The 17,835-nt window shown below is 45.4% G+C and overlaps 1 protein-coding gene across 8 annotated transcripts in view; it reads right to left on the bottom strand.

The window, feature by feature from the left end:
- Positions 1-17,835, bottom strand: part of bmpr1ba (bone morphogenetic protein receptor, type IBa) — a 189,619-nt gene that overhangs the window by 81,910 nt on the left and 89,874 nt on the right. The window lies entirely within an intron of this gene.

The raw sequence follows: 17,835 nt of genomic DNA, 5'->3' as shown, positions 1-17,835 counted from the left end.
TTTTAGGGTGCATTAAGGCCACAAACAGGGATGGATTTTTTTAGTGTGCATTAAGGCCACAAACAGGGATGGATTTTTTTAGGGTGCATTAAGGCCACAAACAGGAATGGATTTTTTAGGGTGCATTAAGGCCACAAACAGGAATTGATTTTTTAGGGTGCATTAAGGCCACAAACAGGGATGGATTTTTTTAGGGTGCATTAAGGCCACAAACAGGGATGGATTTTTTTAGGGTGCATTAAGGCCACAAACAGGAATGGATTTTTTAGGGTGCATATTAAGGCCACAAACAAACAGGGATGGATTTTTTAGGGTGCATTAAGGCCACAAACAGGGATGCCGCGTAAACTTCGAGGCTATTGGAGTGTGTACAGCCTGCGCAATAAAACAAAGCAGAGCTCATGCCTTTTTTCAAATCATCATTACAGTCTCATCATGCAGCCTAACAATGTATTAAAAATCTAAAACATATAGCCCAATGTTTGTAGAACAACTAAAGTTACAGAAATGACTCTAAATGAAGCATATAAGAGGACTTATTTCTTTATTAACCACTCAATACAGAATAGCTGCATGTGTTCACTCCCTCAAATCATTTGGAGAAAATATTTATATTTTATCCAGCTTTGTTCAATTGTATTCGTCATACTATAAAATAATGCCATGGAATTCTAAGCAAATCTTGTCTGCTAAATGAACTAGTTTAGCCCACAGCTATATGGCATAGCCAGATCAGGACAACTCAGAATACGCTATTCTGTTCTTCTGAAATAGACAACATTTTCTTCATATCATGCTTCTTTAGATCTGTCTAAAAGAAATCATGGATTTATTGTGAAGGTGTAGGCTATTTTACATGGATTTATTAGACTTTTTAAAATGACTCGTAGGCTGTGTGTGGAAGCCAGGCGATTAATTAACGGACACTTACCGTGAGACAGACAGTTATTGGCTCGACAATCACCGGCCGACTACATTTTGTGACTGCCACAGCCCTAGTCCTTCCTAACTCATTGTCGGAGAGGAAGGAAACCGCTCAGTGATTTCACCATGGGATTTCACCAAACATTTAGAGTTTAATGGCTGTGATAGGAGAAAACTGAGGATGGATCAACAACATTGTAGTTACAACACAATACTGAGAGTACTACACAGAGTGAAAAATAAGCCTGTACAGATTAAAAATATTCCAAAACATGCATCATGTTTGCAATAAGGCACTAAAGTAAAACTGATATTAACTTTATGTGCCGAATATAAAACGTTATTTTCAAGCTTGGTGGTGGCTGCATCATGTTATGGGTATGCTTGTCATCAGCAAGGACTAGGGAGTTTTTTTAGGTGAAAACGTAACGGAATTGAGCTACGCACAGGCTAAATCCTAGAGGAAAACCTTGGTTCGGGTCTGCTTTCCACCAGACACTGGGAGACAAATTCACCTTTCAGCAGGACAATAACCTAAAACACAAGGCCAAATCCACACTGGAGTTGCTTAGCAAGAAGACAGTGAATATTCCTGTGGCATAGTTACAGATTTGAGTGTGCTTGAAAATCTATGGCAAGACTCTTTGGCTGTCTAGCAATGATCAACAACCAGCTTGAATAATCTTTCAAAGAATACAGTGCAAATATTGTACAATCCAGGTGTCCAAAACCCTTAAAGACTTACACAGAAAGCCAAATGTGATTCTAACATGTATTGACTCAGGGTGTGAATACTTCTGTAAATGAGATATTTATCTAAATATTTTAAATACATTAGAGAAAAAAGAAATCTAAAAACATGTTTTCACATCATAATGGGATATTGTTTGTATATGGGTCAGAATTAGTTTTATATTGAATCCATTTTGAATTCATGCTGTAACACAGTGTGAAATAAGTCAAGCAGTATGAAAAATGTCTGAAGGCACTGACTGTATGTGTATTTGAGAGAGCTGGAGAGAAAAGAGTGAGTGGATGATAGAGAGGGAGAGATATGTGTTCGAGAGAGAGGGGAGAAAATAGTGAGTTTGATTGTGTGGAAAGAGGAAGTGTGAGGGAGAACGACTAAATGAGAGAAAGGAGGAGAGTGGGAGATTGTGGCGTGGTGGAGAGAAGGCGAGAGGTAAAGGAGGGTGCCAGTAAGCAGTAGGGGACTAATTAAGGGTTGTGTTGACGGCCAAGCAGAGCACAGCATTGACCTACAAACCCTCACTAACCCCCACACCTGCCTGAACACATTAGGCTGGAAAGGCCTAGACCCAGACCTGAACTCAGATCTCAACTTGGACCCAGACCCGGTTAGAAGATCAGGAGGAAGAGGTGGTTCAATTAGAAACAGTTATAAGAGACGACATATACAGTGGCGTCTGAAATTATTGACACCCCCCCAAAATTGGGGGAAACTACAATTTTATATAATCATACAATTGCTCAGTGAAAGCTATTTTGTTTAAAAAAGTAATGTTTTTTTTCTGGACACCTCTAAAGATTCTTCTAAATAAAAGTAGTAAAAAGTTGAGTATTTGGTCCCATATTCCTAGCACCAATGATAACATCCAGCTGGTGACTCTACACATTTGTTGGATGCATTTGCTGTTTGTTTGGGTTGTATTCAGATGATTTTGTGCCCAATAGAAATGACATGGTAAATAATATATGGTGTCACTTTGGAGTCACTTTTGTTGTAAATAAGAATAGAATATGTTTCTAAACACTTCTATATTAATGTGAATGCTGCCATGATTATGGATAATCCTGAACGAATCGTGAATAATGATGAGTGAGAAAGTTAGAGGGACAAAGATCATGAGCCCAAGACATGATAACCTTCACTGTTAATGTCTTGGGGGTATGATCTTTGACCCTCTATAACTTGATGTAGTTATTGTGTGCTAGGAATATTGTAACAAAAAATTAAAACGTTTGACTACTTTATTTATAAGAATATTTATATTTGTCAATAATTCTGACCACTACCTTTTTGAGAGAAAACAAGTATTACTTATTCTCTGAGCAATTGTGTTAGTATAAAATATATATATTTGATCAATATATACAATATAGCTCAGTATTGGTATTATTATTCACTCCAGCTAACAGCTCGTCCACCACTTCCTCCTGGTGCACAAAGAAAGTCAACGCACGCTTCATCCTTCTACCACACGTCCCAACATCACATTGGTTCTCCTCCTTCCGAGGCCTGCCCCAGGGAGTTTACCCCAGCCCCCAGCCACTTCCGAGGCCTGCCCCAGGGAGTTTACCCCAGCCCCCAGCCACTTCCGAGGCCTGCCCCAGGGAGTTTACCCCAGCCCCCAGCCACTTCCGAGGCCTGCCCCAGGGAGTTTACCCCAGCCCCCAGCCAGTCTAGGGCAAGCAGCCCCCTGTTTCTGTTCCTGACTGAGGGCAGCCATCCACAGCAGGCCACATCACGGGCTTTGACAGTAACGAGGGGCGAGGGCGGGTGGAGGGGGGGGGGTGAGAGAGCAGAGTGGGGGTGTCGGACGGGCAGTGGAGGGGCGTCAGGGTTCACCACGGGTGAGTGGCGCAGCGGGGCACAGCGTCAGGAGTTGATACATTCACGCTGCATAAAGAAAGAGATTACAGAGACTGCAGCGCTAACAAGAACCATCACAACAGAGTGGCGCCACCTGTCTCCCCATTCCAATTAGGAGCCCCCGAAACAAGGTGCCAATTACACAGAAAGGGGGAATAATGAAATTAGAACGAAAGAGGGGCAGGGAGGGGAGGAGGAAGCAGAGAGGGAAAATATGTGCAGAGAGAGATAGAGCGAGAGCCCACTGGGCACACATTGGTTGAATCAATGTGGAATAGACATCTGGGAAGGAGAATGTGTGCAAGAGAGAGAGATATGGCGAGAGGGGAAATAGAGAGGAGGGAGAAAGAGGCTGAAAATGAAGAAGAAACAAGCTCACAGGTCACCATTTGGCCATAGAGCCAACATGAGATCACCGGTCACCATTTAGATAACCAATCAAATGGTGGCCAGCTCCTTCTGAGGCCACAGCTCTAGTGAATGGAGGAGGGGATGAAAGATATGAGGCATAGGAAGGGAAGTGGAGGGTTCATGGGAGACGCCATTACAGGATGATGGGGGTAGGATGGACCAACACCATTTACTGTGTCGGGGTCAGAGGTCACCTACTGATGAGAACTAAGATACTTAGAAAGGGAGGGAGTACGACTCAACCCAGAAGATTGGCATTTGCTATGTGCAATTTAAAATGATATTACCTTACAAGCCGCTCTCGATCCTGTTCATTATTTTATTATTAAAACCCCACTGTTGTGTTTCTTGCACTAAAACTTGGACTCTTGGATGTCGATTAAGGCCCCTCTCTGATTCAGGGTTAAATGTGGAAGACACATTTCAGTTGAATGCATTCAGTTATACAACTGACTAGGTATCCCCCTTTCCTTTGTCTTTTCTTACTAACACTGATTTTGCTTATAGCTTCTTTAGGTTGACTGGCACTAACAGACATGTAGTTGACTTATAATGCATTAAAGTATTACAAGTATTCAGATCCATTGACTTCTTCCACATTTTGTTACAGCTTTATTCTAAAATTGATGGATTTTTTTCCCCTCCCCCCTTACCAAATCTACACACAATACCCCATAATGACAAAGCAATGACTGAGACATGTAGTTGACTTACCTACCTTAGCTGAATGCACCGACGAAGTCTCTCTGGATACTAGCATCTGCTAAATGACCAACATGCAGATGTGATATAGTCTAGAGGATTTTATTTTGTTTTCAAGGGTTTATTTGTGAGTTAGTGTATATTGATTGGCTTGTGTTTCTGATTTACCTCGGAGTTCAGTGCTATAGCACTGTGAATCCACGTTTCCTACTGCCTGCCTGACACACACACACACACACAAGATCTTTTGTCCTGCACCTGATAACAAGCAGTCATTCATATGTTAACCTACGCACCCCTGACCCTTAACCCTGGGAGCTAAATAAGGAACAGGGGTTTTGGGACTGATCACGCACTGGGGATGACACAGTGGTGTTGAAAGGGACATACACAAAACCAGAATGCTAACCCTAACCCTAACCATATGGGGAACTAATGACAAAGACATTGGTAGGAAATGGTAGGAAATAACCATTGTAAACAACAGACAGTTTGTAGCGTAACCTGAACACAATGTAGTTGAAGCGATGAAACATAATAACATACAGCCATCATAACACTACGAGCTTGACTCCATTACCACAAATACGAAGCAATGAAACATAATAACATACAGCCATCATAACACTACGAGCTTGACTCCATTACCACAAATACATACAAAGACATGTTCATTTTGTAAGTTTCATTGCTTCCAACAGTTTCTTATAAATGTACGCACTGTATGGAAAATAACTTCCAGTCTGTATGTAGCTATGAGAGAGAGAACAGAGAGAGGCAAGAGAGAGGAGAGAGAGAACAGAGAGGCAAGAGAGAGGAGAGAGAGAGAACGGAGAGAGAACAGAGAGACAAGAGAGAGGAGAGAGAGAACAGAGAGGCAAGAGAGAGGAGAGAGAGAGAGCGGAGAGAGAACAGAGAGACAAGAGAGAGGAGAGAGAGAACAGAGAGGCAAGAGAGAGGAGAGAGAGAGAGAGGCGAGAGAACAGAGAGACAAGAGAGAGGAGAGAGAGAACAGAGAGGCAAGAGAGAGGAGAGAGAGAGAGCGGAGAGAGAACAGAGAGACAAGAGAGAGGAGAGAGAGAACAGAGAGACAAGAGAGAGGAGAGAGAGAGAGCGGAGAGAGAACAGAGAGACAAGAGAGAGGAGAGAGAGAACAGAGAGACAAGAGAGAGGAGAGAGAGAGAGAGCGGAGAGAGAACAGAGAGACAAGAGAGAGGAGAGAGAGAGAGAGCGGAGAGGGTCCAACGTTATGGACACAATAAGAGGATGGATGTGCTGCTGTCTGAGGGAGAGCAGGTGTGTGGGTCACGAGGGTCACTGGAAGGGGTCGTCAGCCGTGCCTCAACTACCAAATATAGAGCAGCCTCTGTTGGAGGTCCAAAAGTTCACCCAAGCTCTCACATGACCACCGGAGACCCTCACACACACACCGCCCCCTCCCACCAGCTCTAATAACAAGCCATTAAGATCAGTATCATCTAGATACCTGAAAACACACGTTTTAATTTCCCCTCTCTCACTTCTGCGCTCTTTGGTCTCATTCAGCAAGCCCTAGCCAGGGTAAAACAGGAACAGAGGACCCACATCTTCGGGTGAAACACAAGACTAGCCCTGTGACCCTATCACCGACCTCTGACCTCCAACCCCACCCAATCCTCCACGCACTGACAAACCTCTCTGATGTCACACACACACACAGAGAGATTCTTTTCACTCTTTTCTCAAAGGTGATTGTGGTTGAATGGCTGTCGACAGAGTAGAAGAGAAGCTGTGTGTGGACAGAGGTAGAATACAGAAACAGAACAAAGACTCCAGCTAGCGAGCGAACTAACTCCAGGCCAGATCCTATTTCTGTGGTATAAACATTACAGGTGGCATGCATGGTTTGATGACCTGAAGACCGCAACCAGCGTGTTCCTGGTATCACAGGTATCCACTGCCCAAGCCTCTGTCCTGACCTACTCACACTTGTCGCTGGAGGGTGGATTAGTTTTGCAAATCCCCAGCGAGAGGGATAAGTCCGACTTCTTCCTGGAGCTGATCAAAGATAACTTCCTCCCAAGCGCTCTGAAAAACTATTGGGCAACGGTAATACAACTGTTGGGACACTCCAGGACAAATCCCAACTACAGTATTCACTATAGATTCTACCTACAGTACTCACTAGATTCTACCTACGCACAATGTTGATGTCACTTGTTAAATCCACTTCAATAACTGTAGATGAGAGGACGAGACAGGCTAAAGACGAGTGTTTAAGCCTTGAGACAATTGAGAAATGGATGATGTATGTTTGCCATCTAGAGGGTGATTGGGCAAGACAAAATATTTAGGTTCCTTTGAATGGGGAATGTGTGTCAAGAACTGCAAAGTTGCTGGGTTTTTCACGCTTAACAGTTTCCCGTGTGTATCAAGAATGGTCCACCACCCAAAGGACATCCAGCCAACTTTGACACAACTGTGGGAAGCATTGGAGTCAACATGGGCCAGCATCCCTGTGGAACGCTTTCAACACCTTGTAGTTTATGGTTAAATAAAAAAATCTAATAAATATATTATGCCCGGACGAATGAGGGGGGGGGTATAGGTGCAACTCAGTATTGTGGGGAGGTGTTCTGAATGTTCATTTGAAAATAATCCTGCAGCAACAAGAAATGTGAAATATTATGTGCATTATAATTAAGACATTTTAGTAGGTGTCAATACATTTCTTGTTAGTATGAAGAGCAGGTAAGACATGGGTTCCAATATGACTGGTGAAAACCAAACACTGCATTCCACAGTAAGAACCTTATCCCAAAGGTCAAGCATGGTGGTGGTAGTGTGATGGTTTGGGGTCAGCATGGTGGTGGTAGTGTGATGGTTTGGGATCAGCATGGTGGTGGTAGTGTGATGGTTTGGGGTCAGCATGGTGGTGGTAGTGTGATGGTTTGGTGGGTGGTAGTGTGATGGTTTGGGGTCAGCATGGTGGTGTGGTAGTGTGATGGTTTGGGGTCAGCGTGGTGGTGGTAGTGTGATGGTTTGGGGTCAGCGTGGTGGTGGTAGTGTGATGGTTTGGGGTCAGCGTGGTGGTGGTAGTGTGATGGTTTGGGGTCAGCGTGGTGGTGGTAGTGTTATGGTTTGGGGTCAGCATGGTGGTGGTAGTGTGATGGTTTGGGGTCAGCGTGGTGGTGGTAGTGTGATGGTTTGGGGGTTTGGGGTCAGCGTGGTGGTGGTAGTGTGATGGTTTGGGGTCAGCATGGTGGTGGTAGTGGGGTGATGGTTTGGGGGTCAGCATGGTGGTGGTAGTGTGATGGTTTGGGGTCAGCATGGTGGTGGTAGTGTGATGGTTTGGGGTCAGCGTGGTGGTGGTAGTGTGATGGTTTGGGGTCAGCGTGGTGGTGGTAGTGTGATGGTTTGGGGTCAGCGTGGTGGTGGTAGTGTGATGGTTTGGGGTCAGCGTGGTGGTGGTAGTGTGATGGTTTGGGGTCAGCGTGGTGGTGGTAGTGTGATGGTTTGGGGTCAGCGTGGTGGTGGTAGTGTGATGGTTTGGGGTCAGCGTGGTGGTGGTAGTGTGATGGTTTGGGGTCAGCATGGTGGTGGTAGTGTGATGGTTTGGGGTCAGCATGTGGTGGTGGTAGTGTGATGGTTTGGGGTCAGCGTGGTGGTGGTAGTGTGATGGTTTGGGGTCAGCGTGGTGGTGGTAGTGTGATGGTTTGGGGTCAGCGTGGTGGTGGTAGTGTGATGGTTTGGGGTCAGCGTGGTGGTGGTAGTGTGATGGTTTGGGGTCAGCGTGGTGGTGGTAGTTTGTGATGGTTTAGTGTGGGTTTGTCAGCATGGTGGTGGTTGTGTGATGGTTTGGGGTCAGCATGGTGGTGGTAGTGTGATGGTTTGGGGTCAGCATGGTGGTGGTAGTGTGATGGTTTGGGGTCAGCATGGTGGTGGTAGTGTGATGGTTTGGGGTCAGCATGGTGGTGGTTGTGTGATGGTTTGGGGTCAGCATGGTGGTGGTAGTGTGATGGTTTGGGGTCAGCATGGTGGTGGTAGTGTGATGGTTTGGGGTCAGCGTGGTGGTGGTAGTGTGATGGTTTGGGGTCAGCATGGTGGTGGTAGTGTGATGGTTTGGGGTCAGCGTGGTGGTGGTAGTGTGATGGTTTGGGGATGCTTTGCTGCCTCGGCACTTGGACGACATGCCTTAATAAATAAAAGGAACCATAAATTCTGATCTGTATCAGAGAATTGTACAGGAGGATGTCAGGCCATGTGTCTGTGAGCTGAAGATGACGTGCAGCTGAGTAATGCAGCAAGACAATGATCCAAAACACACAATCAAGTCTACATGAAAATGGCTAAAAAGGCAATAAAATGTGACATTTTGGAATGGCCTAGTCCAAGTCCAGACATAATCCCAACTGAGATGTTGTGGCAGGACTTGAAACAAGCAGAATCATGCTTGAAAACCCACAAATGTGGCTGAGTTCAAGCAGTTCTGCGTGGAAGAGTGGGCCAAAATTCCTACACAGCGACGTGAGAGACCCGATCAACAACTACAGGAAGAGTTAGGTTGCAGTCATCGCAGGTGGCACAACCAATTATTGAGTGTAAGGGGGCAATTACTTTTTCACACAGGGGAATTGGGAGTTGCTTAACTTTGTTAATTAAATAAATGAAATAAGCATAATCTGTGTGTTATTTGTAAACTCAGGTTCCCTTTATCTAATATTAGGTTTTGGTTGAAGATCTGATCAAGTTCAGTATAAAAACGATGGAAAGTATTTAGAAAGGGGGCAAACACTGTATATTTCTTCATTTTTGCAGACGACCTGCAGTGACAGTCTTTGACACTTCCTGAGCTGCAGCCAACAGTCCCGTGAGTTCTGAACAAAGCCGTCTGTCTGCGCAGTCCCACTGTTGATTAGTGGTGTGTTTAAAAAAGCCCTCCATTTAACATTGATTATTGCACTCTGAATGTATGATTCAAACGGAGTTCACACATGAAAAAGGCCCAATCTGTGCCTTCCAATTTCAGATAACTTTTACTGACAGTTTTGTAGAACTGCAAATATCAGTGGCGGTGTCAGAAGTGGCGCCCTAAACCCTACACTACGACCCTACAGAGCCTTCAGAACGTATTCACCCCACCGAACCGTCTCCACGTATTGTTGTGTTGCAGCCTGAATTCAGAAGTGGCGCCCTAAACCCTACACTACGACCCTACAGCGCCTTCAGAACGTATTCACCACACCGAACCGTCTCCACGTATTGTTGTGTTGCAGCCTGAATTCAGAACAGATTACAATGGAAGACACACAATACCCCCCAGCATTTAGAATTGATTTTTAAAAAATGGAAAGCTGAAATGTCTTTAGCCAATCACTATCCAACCTCTTTGTTATGGCAAAAGCCTAAATAAGTTCAGGACCCCAAAAAATGTGCAGTCACTATATAAAAAAAGATACAGGCGTCCTTCCTAACTCAGTTGCGGTATATAGTGCACTACTTTTGACCAGAGTTCTACGAGCCATGGTTAAAAGTAGTGCACTATATTGGGCATAGGGTGCCATTGGGCATAGGGTGTATCTCTCTCTGTACCTCTCTCTGTACCTCTCTCTGTACCTCTCTCTGTACCTCTCTCTGTACCTCTCTCTGTACCTCTCTCTGTATCTCTCTCTGTATCTCTCTCTGTATCTCTCTCTGGGGCACCGCACACACAATGAAGGACTGTCTCAAAACAAAGGTACTTGGATAGAGGACTACTTTACTGCTCATTCTGTGGTACTCAAGTGTATTTTTATGATTTGACCTTTATTTAACTAGGCAAGTCAGTTAAGAACAAATTCTTATTTTCAATGACAGCCTAGGAACAGTGGGTTAACTGGTCTAGGAACAGAGGGTTAACTGGTCTAGGAACAGAGGGTTAACTGGTCTAGGAACAGAGGGTTAACTGGTCTAGGAACAGAGGGTTAACTGGTCTAGGAACAGAGGGTTAACTGGTCTAGGAACAGAGGGTTAACTGGTCTAGGAACAGAGGGTTAACTGGTCTAGGAACAGAGGGTTAACTGGTCTAGGAACAGAGGGTTAACTGGTCTAGGAACAGAGGGTTAACTGGTCTAGGAACAGAGGGTTAACTGGTCTAGGAACAGAGGGTTAACTGGTCTAGGAACAGAGGGTTAACTGGTCTAGGAACAGAGGGTTAACTGGTCTAGGAACAGTGGGTTAACTGGTCTAGGAACAGAGGGTTAACTGGTCTAGGAACAGAGGGTTAACTGGTCTAGGAACAGAGGGTTAACTGGTCTAGGAACAGTGGGTTAACTGGTCTAGGAACAGAGGGTTAACTGGTCTAGGAACAGTGGTTTAACTGGTCTAGGAACAGAGGGTTAACTGGTCTAGGAACAGTGGGTTAACTGGTCTAGGAACAGTGGGTTAACTGGTCTAGGAACAGAGGGTTAACTGGTCTAGGAACAGTGGGTTAAATGGTCTAGGAACAGAGGGTTAACTGGTCTAGGAACAGAGGGTTAACTGGTCTAGGAACAGTGGGTTAAATGGTCTAGGAACAGAGGGTTAACTGGTCTAGGAACAGTGGATTAACTGGTCTGGGAACAGTGGATTAACTGGTCTAGGAACAGAGGGTTAACTGGTCTAGGAACAGAGGGTTAACTGGTCTAGGAACAGGGTTAGGGTTAACTGGTCTAGGAACAGAGGGTTAACTGGTCTAGGAACAGAAGGTTAACTGGTCTAGGAACAGAGGGTTAACTGGTCTAGGAACAGAGGGTTAACTGGTCTAGGAACAGTGGGTTAACTGGTCTAGGAACAGAGGGTTAACTGGTCTAGGAACAGTGGTTTAACTGGTCTAGGAACAGAGGGTTAACTGGTCTAGGAACAGTGGGTTAACTGGTCTAGGAACAGTGGGTTAACTGGTCTAGGAACAGAGGGTTAACTGGTCTAGGAACAGTGGGTTAAATGGTCTAGGAACAGTGGGTTAACTGGTCTAGGAACAGTGGGTTAACTGGTCTAGGAACAGTGGGTTAACTGGTCTAGGAACAGAGGGTTAACTGCCATCAATTGTCCGAGTGGAAATGGGACATCTGGTCACATCTTCAGATATTAACTGATTTATGACCAAATCTGTGACCACACATTAACCCTCTAATTCACCATGGTTATTGGGATTATATCAATTTCATTTCCAGATTGGTTTATCATCAACTCTGATTATATTTCCTATTAGCTAATAGCATAACGTTATGACTGCCATTCCAGCATCAGACAGAGATGATATGGAAAGAGTGCAGATGTCAGAGGTGGAAAACTGAAGCAGTAAACTTAGCCCTAAACCAAAGCCATACAAACAAATGGCAGCGAATCACAAGACATCATAACGAATCAACGACAACACAAGTCACAAGTCCGTCAAAGTAACTCAATCTCCTCATTACTGGCCAAGGACCTGTGACATGCAGGGAAACAAAAAGGCCCGTTGAAAGGGGAGAAGGAGGGGAAGGGGGTCATTAATTAATTAGAGAGGGGGGCCATCTTGGGCTTGATGAGTCCTGATGACGGACGTCTGCCTGCACAAGGAAAATGCTAGAGCAGGGAATTTTCTGCCACTGAAATCTGTGGGTGGGCCGCTTAAGCATTTCCCCCCCTACCTAAGTCCAAACAGTACAACAAATAATAACAGTATGTAGAAAATATATATTTGACCTATATACACCACATGACCTAAAGTATTTGGATACCTGCTTGTTGAACATCTCATTCCAAAATCATGGGCATTGATATGGAATTGGTCTCCTCTTTGCTGCTATAACAGCCTCCACTCTTCTGGGAAGGCTTTCCACTAGATGTTGGAACATTACTGCCAGAAGAGCATTAGTGAGGTCGGGTACCGGTGTTCGGTGATTAGGCCGGGCTGGTATTTGGCTTTCCTTGTCATCCCAAAGCTATTAGATGGGGTTGAGGTCAGGGCTCTCTGCAGGCCACTCAAGTTCTTCACACTGATCTCGATAAACCATTTCTGTATGGACCTCGCTTTGTGTACAGGGCATTGTCCTGTTGAAACAGCAAAGGGCCTTCCCCAAACTGTTGCCACAAAGTTGGAAGTAAAGAATCATCTAGAATGTCATTGTATGCTGTAGCATTAAGATTTCCTTTCCCTGGAGCTAAGGGGCCTAGCCAGAACCAAAAGAAACAGCCCCAGTCCATTATTCCTCCTTTACAAAAAGGCACTATGCAGTTGGGCAGGTAGCGTTCTCCTGGTATCCGCCAAACCCAGATTCGTATGTCGGACTGCAAGATGGTGACATATGAGTCATCACTCCAGAGAACGCGTTTCCACTGCTCCAGAGCTTTACACCACTCCAGCTGACGCTTGGAATTGTGCATGGGGATCTTAGGCTTGCGTGTGGCTGCTCGGCCATGGAAACCCATTTCATGAAGCTCCTGACGAACAGTTCTTGTGCTGACATTGCTTCCAGAGGCAGTTTGAAACTCGGTAGTGGGTGTTGCAAACGAGGACAGACGATCTTTACGGGCTCATTTTAAAGTGGCCTTTTATTGTCCCCCGCACAAGGTGCACCTGTGTAATGATCATGCTGTTTAATCAGCTTCTTGATATGCCACACCTGTCAGGTGGATGGATTATCTTGTCAAAGTGCTGACTAACAGGGAAGTAAACAAATGTGTGCACAACATTTTTTTTATTTCAGCTCATGAAACATGGGACCAACACTTTACATGTTGCATTTATATTTTTTGTTCATTGTAACAACCAAAATAAAAGCTATACATGGAGAACTGAAAATTCCCCAAAATAACGAATTCATCATAGCGATTGTATTAGTGTTAAACGATGCTCAACTGAAAGTTCTAACAATGCTTTTGGGAAACCAGGACCCTGTCCAAATAATCCTGTCAGGGTCCCACCAGGCGACAGTGGAAGGAAACACAACATGTTTGTCTATCCTATCCCTCTTTCGGTCTCCACCTGAGTTTTAGATTAGTCAGTCCTAGTGAATTAAAAGGACATAACTCGGCTGCCTTCGTCAACATTACATTTGCCACGATAGTCGGATTAAACAAACGGCAAGCCTGAGTTCTGACAGGATTCTTTGTGCAGCCGTTGGAAACAGATGTCAGCTGGGCGTGTCCATCGAAATTACCTTCTGATAAGGCTTATTGACTGGGTACAGTACAGTACAGCTCTGCCGTAGTGCTCCTGGGTGAAGTTTCCCCTCGGTACAGATCTAGGACCAGTCCTGACCCTAAGCATTAGTGCGGAAAATGCAAAACTGACTCCAGATTAGTGTCAGGAGCAAACCTTTGAACTATAGCAGAGGGGTATTCAAATCACCGAGGTATGAAGAACTAGAGACTGCGTCTAAGATGTCCGCGTGTTGTTTTCAAAGTAACGTAGTCGCGTTCGGATACGCAGATTCATGGACCGTTTATATCCGGGTTGCATCCAGTTTACACATACCAACATCACATGCGCACCAGCATTCAATACACACAGGGAGCAGGGTGAGCAGCAACGACGTCATCCAAAATCATGGCAAATACTGATTAACATAAAATGTTAATATCTTTAGCTGTGAGTGATGAAGAAAATAAAAAATGGGTCTCAGCGACAATTAATGGGTCTCAGCGACAATTATTTGAATAATTAAATGGATATTTTGTGGAAAGATGATAACTACAGTGTCTTGTTAGGAATGTTCAAATCTGACTTCTCTATGTGGCTGTCTATGGAAATAGTCTTTCTGGGCCGGGTGTCAAGCAAAAAAACTGTAGGAGTAGTCGAAACCGTGCTTCTAGACCAGAACCCTGGCCCCTTGACTCAAATCCTACCCTACGAGGGGGTCTGGAGTACTGCTGGTTACCTGGTAATTAACTGCACCCACCTGGTGTTTCAGGTCTAACTCTAACCCTGAATAGAGGGGAATCATTTACAAAGTGGTGGGAGCTGGCTTCAAGGGTCAGATATGAATTTGAGGGTCCTAGAGTTGAGGGGCTGACCATTGACCTATCACAAGACAACATGATGTCATTATTAGGGTGTCAAAATAGTGACATTTAACCGTTGCAGTTCTACAGTATGTCATCGAAGCGGACATATTAGTTACATGTGATCGAAGCTGACATGATAGGCTGGGAGAAATGTCTGTTTACCCAAACCTAGGATGACATTGTCCGGGTCTTTCTTGCAAAACAGATTTGGTCTGGGGACAGTAAAATGCCAATAAAATGAGCAGTTTTGTCACACAACACAATGCTACAGATGTCTTGAGTTTTGAGGGAGCTTACAATTGGCATGCTGACCGCAGGAATGTCCACCAGAGCTGTTGCCAAAGGATTGAATGTTCATTTTTCTATCATAAGCCACCTCCAATATCATTTTAGAGAATTTAGCAGCATGTCCAACTGACCTCATAACTGCAGACCTCTGCCATGTAATGTAATAGTAGTTATTCTCTACTATGCCCTGAGGCAGTCCACCAGGCTCCGGACCAGCTGAAACAGGAGTATAGGAACTCTGTACCGGGCCCATATTAAAACAGCCTCCAGGACTTCAAACTCAAGTGTTAAGGCTGTCCTGATATGGACACCATAGCTATACACCATAGCTATACTCTAAACTCATAAACTGGGCTTCTGCCAGACACGCAAAGTTCCCCTCGGCCTCAAACAATGTAGCATTTGTGGACAGCACCAGTCAATAAGCTAACAATGCATTAGAGGAGTACACTCCAATTATGGCGAGATGTCTATCTGATTTAAATATCATTATCTGGGTGGGCGAGACAGTGGCACGCTCCCTACTAGTTCCTGCATGGTGACATTAGCAGCAATTACTGCCTCTCAGTGATAGAGGCTATCTGCTGATAGCGGCTCATATGTAGAGGGCTGATAATCCCTGATTATAAGCATCACACACGTGTACACCTATTGACACACCCACCCACCCACCCACCCACCCACACACACACACACACACACACACACACACACGTTAATTAGGCACACCACCCCGTTCACAAAAATGGTTTGCTCCTATAGACAGTGAGTATAATAAAGCAGGCAGACAAGCATTGAGGAATTCAGTTAGTGTTCGATTGAATGTTAGAACAATGGGCATTACGAGTGACCTAAGTGACTGAGCGTGGTATGATCGTTGGCGCCAGGCGCAGCGGTTCCAGTATCTCTGAAATGGCTGGCCTCCTGGGCTTTTCACGAGTCTAGGGTTTACAGAGAAAAGTGTGGCAAACAAACAAGTCAGCAGCAGTCCTGCAGGTCGAAATATCTTGTTGATGAGAGAGGTCGAAGGAGAATGGCAAGAATCATGCAAGCTAACAGGCGGACCACAAACAGGCAAATAACGGCGCAGTACAACAGTGCTGTGCAGAAGAGCATTTCGGAATCGCTCCTTGTCGTCGGTCCTTGTCACGGACAGGCCATTGCAGCAGACGACCACACTGGGTTCCACTCCTATCAGCTAAAAACAAGGAAAAGTGGCTCCAGTGGGCACACAATGGTCCTTCTGTAGCACAGTTGGTAGAGCATGGCGCTTGTAACGCCAGGGTAGTGGGTTCGATTCCCGGGACCACCCATACGTAGAATGTATGCACACATGACTGTAAGTCGCTTTGGATAAAAGCGTCTGCTAAATGGCATATATTATTATATTACAATCACCAACACTGGACAATCGAGGAGTGCAAAAACATTGCCTGGTTCGACGAATCATGGTTCCTGTTGCGTCATGCTGATGGCAGGATATGACGTAAGCAACATGAGTCGATCGCCCATCGTGCCTGGTGTCAACAGTACAGGCTGCTGGTGGTGGTGTGGAGTCCATGGCCCATCGTGCCTGGTGTCAACAGTACAGGCTGCTGGTGGTGGAGTCCATGGCCCATCGTGCCTGGTGTCAACAGTACAGGCTGCTGGTGGTGGTGTGGAGTCCATGGCCCATCGTGCCTGGTGTCAACAGTACAGGCTGCTGGTGGTGGTGTGGAGTCCATGGCCCATCCTGCCTGGTGTCAACAGTACAGGCTGGTGGTGGTGGTGTAATGGTGTGGATAATGTTTTCCTGGTACACTTTAGATCCCCTGATACCAATTGAGAAATGTTTGAACGCCACACCTTGTAGCATCCATACCCAAAGAATTCAGGCTGTTCTGGAGGCAAAGGAGGGTCCTAGATGGGTGTACCTAATAATCTGGCAACTGAGTGTATATGCAAACAGACAGACATGCAAGCGCAAATGAAAGATTGCATGCACACACACGCAGATACACAGGAGATTCACATTTCACAATGTCCCATTGTGATGTTATGTGACAAGTAGGACTGTGATATAAAGCCAGAGGTCATGTGACCCACCTTTCCCTCTCCTTTCTCCCACTCCTCTCCTCTTCTCCCATCCCCTCACCTTTTCCATCCCCTCCTCTTCTCCCTTCCCCACCACTCATCTTCTCCCTTCCCCTTCATCCTCTCCTCTCCACTCCTCTTCTCCCTTCCCCTCTCCACTCTTCTACCTTCCCCTCTTCTCCCATCCACTCCTCCATTCCCCCTTCCATCCTCCCCACTACTCTCTCCCATCCTCTTCTCTTCTCCCTCCCCGCTCTCCTATCTATAAACTGAACCACATGGTAGAGTGACACAACCCTTCTTTTCCTCCCACAGGCAGCTCCTCCCACAGGCAGCCAAAATTAGCGCCATCTGAAGCGGCACGCTGTCCATCACAGAGGGGCCAGCAGGGGCCCCTTCCCTCCAGGTGTCCACTCACAAGCCTGTAGGGAATCCAGGAAAAGGAGATTCAGCTCACAAACAAGACAAACCAATGACTAGGCTACCTCTCCCACTCTAGAGCAGGGCTCTCCAACGCTGTTCCTGAACGCTGTTCCTGGAGAGCTACCTTCCTGTAGGTTTTCACTCCAACCCCAGTTGTAACTATCCTATTCTAATTATTAGAATCAGGTTTGCTAGATTAGGTTTGGAGTGAAAACCTACAGGACGGTAGCTCTCTATAAACAGTGTTAAAGAGCCCTGCTCTAGAGCATTAGGGGGTATGAAAAAAAAGAAAAAGTATTTCATCCTACTATCCCTTCACTTCCTGGGCCCAGCTAGGATTGGCCATAGGGCAGTTCGGTCAAATGCCAGATGGGCTGATCCATCTTTAGCCCAGTATATTTATTTGTATGCAC

This window comes from Oncorhynchus keta, chromosome 14 (assembly GCF_023373465.1).
Source record: "Oncorhynchus keta strain PuntledgeMale-10-30-2019 chromosome 14, Oket_V2, whole genome shotgun sequence".
Classification (NCBI taxonomy): domain Eukaryota; kingdom Metazoa; phylum Chordata; class Actinopteri; order Salmoniformes; family Salmonidae; genus Oncorhynchus; species Oncorhynchus keta.
The sequence above is the reverse complement of the archived record's forward strand: the minus strand, read 5'-3'. Positions and strand labels throughout refer to the sequence as shown.